This window comes from Phocoena phocoena, chromosome 14 (assembly GCF_963924675.1).
Source record: "Phocoena phocoena chromosome 14, mPhoPho1.1, whole genome shotgun sequence".
Lineage (NCBI taxonomy): Eukaryota > Metazoa > Chordata > Mammalia > Artiodactyla > Phocoenidae > Phocoena > Phocoena phocoena.
This window is the reverse complement of record NC_089232.1, coordinates 24,752,770-24,758,315: the sequence shown is the minus strand read 5'-3', so window position 1 is coordinate 24,758,315 and position 5,546 is coordinate 24,752,770.

Genomic DNA, 5,546 nt, shown 5'->3' with positions numbered 1-5,546 from the left:
CCTGGGAAGAAGTGTACTCTTAAGAGTAGAGGAGTATCTGGTTAGAATGGTTCATCCTTGGAGATGCTAGTGTCAGACAGTAGAGGTTCTGAAACTTGGTTGGCCTCAGTTGGCTTCTCAGGCTCTGAAAGAAAAGAAAAACGGCATAAAACATATCAGAGAGCCATCACATGGCTGAGAGATCACATCATGCCTTAGACCTGGTGTTGTTATGAACTGCTTAGCAGAGAAACCTTGGTGGTCTTTGTCTGGACCCCTGAAGATATGAAATAGCATTCCCTGAAAGGATAAAGCCCACTGCCAGAGTTTAATCTGGAACTTGAACGAGACAGCCAGAGAAACCAACCTCCCAAGATCAGAGCAAAGAGGGAAGCTAAGGGTAAAAAATCAAAAGATGTATGCTTCCTCTTCCCTTCTGTCAGCCAAAACCCACAAAATAGCTACAGTGGCTCCTGTGTGGCTCCTCATCAGTGAAGTTTGCAAGCCAGCCTCTCTGGAACAGGAAGGGGGGAAATTTAGTTTCCAGATAGTAATGCCCAGATGGGCCATGAAATGAAGTCTCATGCAGCTCTGTGGGCACAAAAAACCTGGACATGCTGCCAAGTGGATTCCCACAGCCTGTATCTTCCATGGAGAAATCTCAAGGTCTCTGTTCAACCCAGCTAGAGAAGCCACCAGGGGTCTCTGAAAGACCTAGATTATACACAGCTCCTTTAGGTTGCCAGTTTCATTTAGAATTGTGTAGAAAAAAAATGAAATCAGTCACAGAGGTCCCGGAGTCCTAAGCAGTCCCCTTGCTCCATGCATACACACTCATTCGTCATCACTGCTTCCTGCCAGCTCCTGCAGCATCCGACTTTTGCTTATTTATTTACATCTTTACTTATCCCAGCTGCCTCTGCCTCACAAAGGATTTGTGGCATCTTCCTATCTCCATTTTACTGGTAAGGGCAAAAAAGCACAAGATCAGTAGTTCTTTAGAGACTCATGCACCAAAGCACGGAATCAGTTCTTTGAGTCCCACTCGCTCTCCACTCTACACTAAAGAAAACCATGCAAGGACTGACCTCATTGTGGTCACATGGAGTCTGAGATGCAAAAGCTTGAAAGGAAAAATAACTCCCAGGGACTTCCCTGGGGACTTCCCTTCCCCAGCGGTTAGGACTTTGTGCTTCCACTGTGGGGCCATGGGTTTGATCCCTGGTCAGGGAACTAAGATCCCACAACCACGCAGCATGGCCAAAAAAGAAAAAAAAAGAAAAGAAAAATAGCTCCCACCTCAGAGGATGGTAAGAGGATACACATGGCCCTGGAGAAATGACTGAGCAGAGAGAAACCCTGACCTTCTCTACAGGACTGATAAACTCCTATGGATGACACATCCAACATGCTAGCCTACCAGCTGCGTGGCTTCCTTTGCTCCACCAACCCTCCCCTCCAACCTACTGCAGTAAACCACTTCCAAGAGCATATCCTGGACTTTAGTTTTCACTTAGAAAGGCACCACCTCTGAAGTCTGGGCTGTGAGCTCCTTAAGGGCAGGAACCACCTGGTCTCCATTCTTCTCTTTGTTCCCAGAGCCTCCCACAGTAAATGGACAAAGCTGATGTTCAGTGACTGTTGGATGAATGACTCACACTCAGAAATCCCACTCTTCAACCAGATCTTTCTGTCTTCCTACTACCCTCATCCCTAGAATCAAAGTAAATGTGCTCTCCAACCTCTCTGGTTCCTCAAGCTTCTTATACTCTCCAGCTCACCCAGTTAAGTCGCATCCTCCATTCACTTTTCTCTACACAGCCTGGCTACTATAACTACACTACACTTGGTTCTTACCAGGACCTTTCTGCTGCCCTCCCACCATCCCCAGGCCTAACCCCAAGACCACTGTAACCCTCACCTCCCAGCTTTCTTGTCCAAAGGCTAAGTGTTTCTGAAAAAAAAAAACATTCATATTAGCACCATTGTAAATGGTTGGTTTACACCCTCAGTGAGGCCCTTATATTGCTAGGAAAACTTCTAAGTCCCTTGCATTGTCCTTTCTCATTTCCAAGAGAAAATGTACCAAACCACTACCCCTTTCTTTCAGCCCCCTTCTCCATCCTCACCCATCTTGTGCTTCCCATCTTCCCAGAGGAAACAGCAGCCAACTTACATGAACTGTAACTCCCTTCTCTTCCATCTGATCCTGACCTTCCTCCCTCATTTCTCTAAGGGAGTTTTACCTGTGCTTTTGATCAAATCTTTTCCTCCTTCTTCCTATAAGATTTCATTCCATCAGTGATTCATCCTTCTTTTACCTTTCTTGTTTGACTGATCTCCATCTCTATCTATACAGAGGTAGGCAGATAGAAAGATATACTTTACTATATATTATTCACACAGAAAGACAGAGAGAGAAGGAGAGAAAGAGAGATTATATATGTATATAATTCTCTCTCAAGCTTGCAGTTTCTCCTTTTCTCCTTCCCTTCTCTCCCTCACCTCCTCCATGTGTGAGTGTGTGTGTGTGTGTGTGTGAGAGAGAGAGAGGTATGTATATATGTCATATATTTACATATATACACACAAGATGTGTTTATACAAAAACATGCATATATGTGCACATACACGTATGTATACACACACACATGTCTTTCTCCTTCAAACATTTTCTCATTCTTTCCTAATCACTGTCAAAATCTCTCTCTTTCAATTTGCTGGTCTTATCCACAATAAACTTGCTTAATTGCCCTCACCCTTTCTAAAAAAAAAAATTTTTTTTTTTTGGCTGAGTTGTGTCTTCGTTGCTGTGTGCAAGCTTTCTCTGGTTGTGGTGAGTGGGGGCTATTCTTCATTGTGGTGCGCAGGCTTCTCATTGCAGTGGCTTCTCTTGTTGTGGAGCATGGGCTCTAGGCATGCAGGCTTCAGTAGTTGCAGCATGTGGGCTCAGTAGTTGTGGCTTGCAGGCTCTAGAGCACAGGCTCAGTAGTTGTGGTACATGGGCTTAGTTGCTCTGCCACATGTGGGATCTTCCTAGACCAGGGATCAAACCCGTGTCCCCTGCAGTGGCAGGTGGATTCTTAACCACTGCACCAACAGGGAAGTCCTGCCCTCACCCTTAAATGACCTTCCCTTTATTCAGCCTCCCTGCTAAACTTATACTTCCTCTCTCCATTTTTTTTTTTTACCATCATTCAATCCTTAGGAATCTCATGTCCCATCCTTCTCCATTTATGCTGCCTAGCACAGTGCCTGAGCACATAAGTTCTTTAAAATAAATTCTGTCATGGATATGAGTCAATGTCTTAGACACCTCTGTGATCTAGTGTTTGACTCATAGTGAATGCTTCCATTGACTGAATGAATCTAGAAATGCACAAACATGGTTAGTGAGAGAGATCTGCAACCTAGCTAAGCAAACAGAATGAAGTATAAAAGCAATTTAAGTTAAGTGGCGTGGGTGCAGATGGGAAAGAGTAATTAATTCCAATAATGGGAGAGCAGTGGGCAGAACTCATAAAAACTTCATAGAGAGGTAAGATTTAAATTGAAGCACTGAGTATTAATTTAATACAAATTATACTAATAACTCGTATTTATGGAGACCTTCCTCTGTAACCAGGCAATGCTTTATGTAGAATATTTAAGAATATTTAATTTAAGAATATCAATTTATAACAATCCTGTGCTATTATTATTCCCATTTTTCAGATGGGAAAATTGAGGCACAGAGAGGTAGTGCTATACAAGATCACTCAGCTAGAAAATATTGGAGATGGAATTTAAACTCAGGCAGCCCATCTCTAGTGCTTTTAACTTCTAAACGATACTTCCCAGAGTAAAGAAATGTACTAGAGACAAAGGAATAATGTGAGGGAAGGTATATAGCATGTCTAGAGCAAGAAGGTAGGCAGAAGGATTTACTAGAAATTAAAGATGGAAAGGCAAAGTTGGAATTGGACCTTGGAGGATCTGCAGTGCCTTACAAAGGAGATGGAATTTTATTTTATGAACAATGGTATTAACAGAAGGGTGACATGGTCAGTTCTGCTTCCTAGGAAGAAAACACTGGCAGAAGTGGAGGCTATGTTGGAGAAGTCAGAGATTATGGGTTACAGTCTGAAAGACTCACTAGGGGTTAAGTCAACAGTCCAGGTAAAGGATGAAAGTACCTGAAACCAAGATGGCTGAAATAAAACGGGGATGAAGCTGCTGAAGAAGTTGGCAACCCAGAAACCAAACCTAACAGATGTAGACCAAAACAAAAGAAAACAAAGCAAAAAACCACCAAATGCATGTTCTCTAGTCAAAAGACCAGTTAAGGGACAGTCTAGCAAGACAGAAAACTCTTAGACAATAACTACTCTACCCCAGCCAAACATCATAGGAAAAACTGTGGCCCCCGCTTACACCCATAACAGCAAAGGCTGAGTGGGGAGCATAGACTTCCATCCTCGAGACACTAAAAGAAGACACCCCAACGTCCGCATCAGAGTGGCATTAGAGAAGACCAAGTAGGGAAAGGGGATTTTCATCCCAGACAGCTGGTAATGAGCCACTCTTCCAGGCAGTATCAGTGGAGAACACACAGGAAGCCTGGACTTCACCCCCACCCAGCTCCTCTCCCTCCTTGCTGGAGTAATGAAATAGGAGGCCTAGTGAAGGGTCAGGTCTTTCACCAACCACCGTGGCTAGAAGCCCCACCATCACCAACATGTCAGTGGAGGCCACATGGGATCTGGAACTCTCATTCTCACCCAGCAGTAATAAGAAGCCAGTCAACAGATGCCAACACCAAGATGACAGAGATGTTATAATTATCTGACAAGGATTCTAAAGCAGCCATGATAAAAAAAAAAACACTTCTAATAGCAATGATGAATATGCTTGAAATGAATTTTAAAAAATGGAATGCCTCAGCAAAGAAACAGAAAGCCTTAGCAAAGAAATGGAAGATATAAAGAAAAGAATGAAAATTTTAGGATTGAAAAATATAACCAAAATTAAAAACTAAGTAAATGAGATCAACAGTAGAGTGGAAAGGACAAAGGAAAGAATCAGTGAACTGGAAGGTAGTACAATAGAACCTACACAGTTGGGCAATAGGGAGAAAGTAGATTAAAAAAAAATTGAACAGAGCCTTAGGGACCTGTGAGACTATAACAAAAGATCTAACATTCGTGTCATTAGAATCAAAGGAGAGGAAAAAACAGGCGGAAATGAAAAAGTGTTTCAAAAAATAAAGAAATAATGGCTGTAAAATCCCCCTATCTAGGAAGAGATAAAAATCTACAGATATGAGAAGCTGACCAAATCTCAACAGGATAGACTCAAAGAAATCCATGCCAATCCGAAGGATCAAGATGGCGGAGGAGCAGAAGGACGTGGAGTTCATCTCTCCCACAAATGCATCAAGAAAATATCTACTAATGAAATAGTTCTCACAGAGCACCTGCTGAACACTAGCAGAGCACCTCAGACACCTAAAAGGGCAAGAAGAATCCCCATGTAACCAGGTAGGATGAAAGAAAGAAGAAGGGAAAATGAAGAGGAGAGGAAGCAGG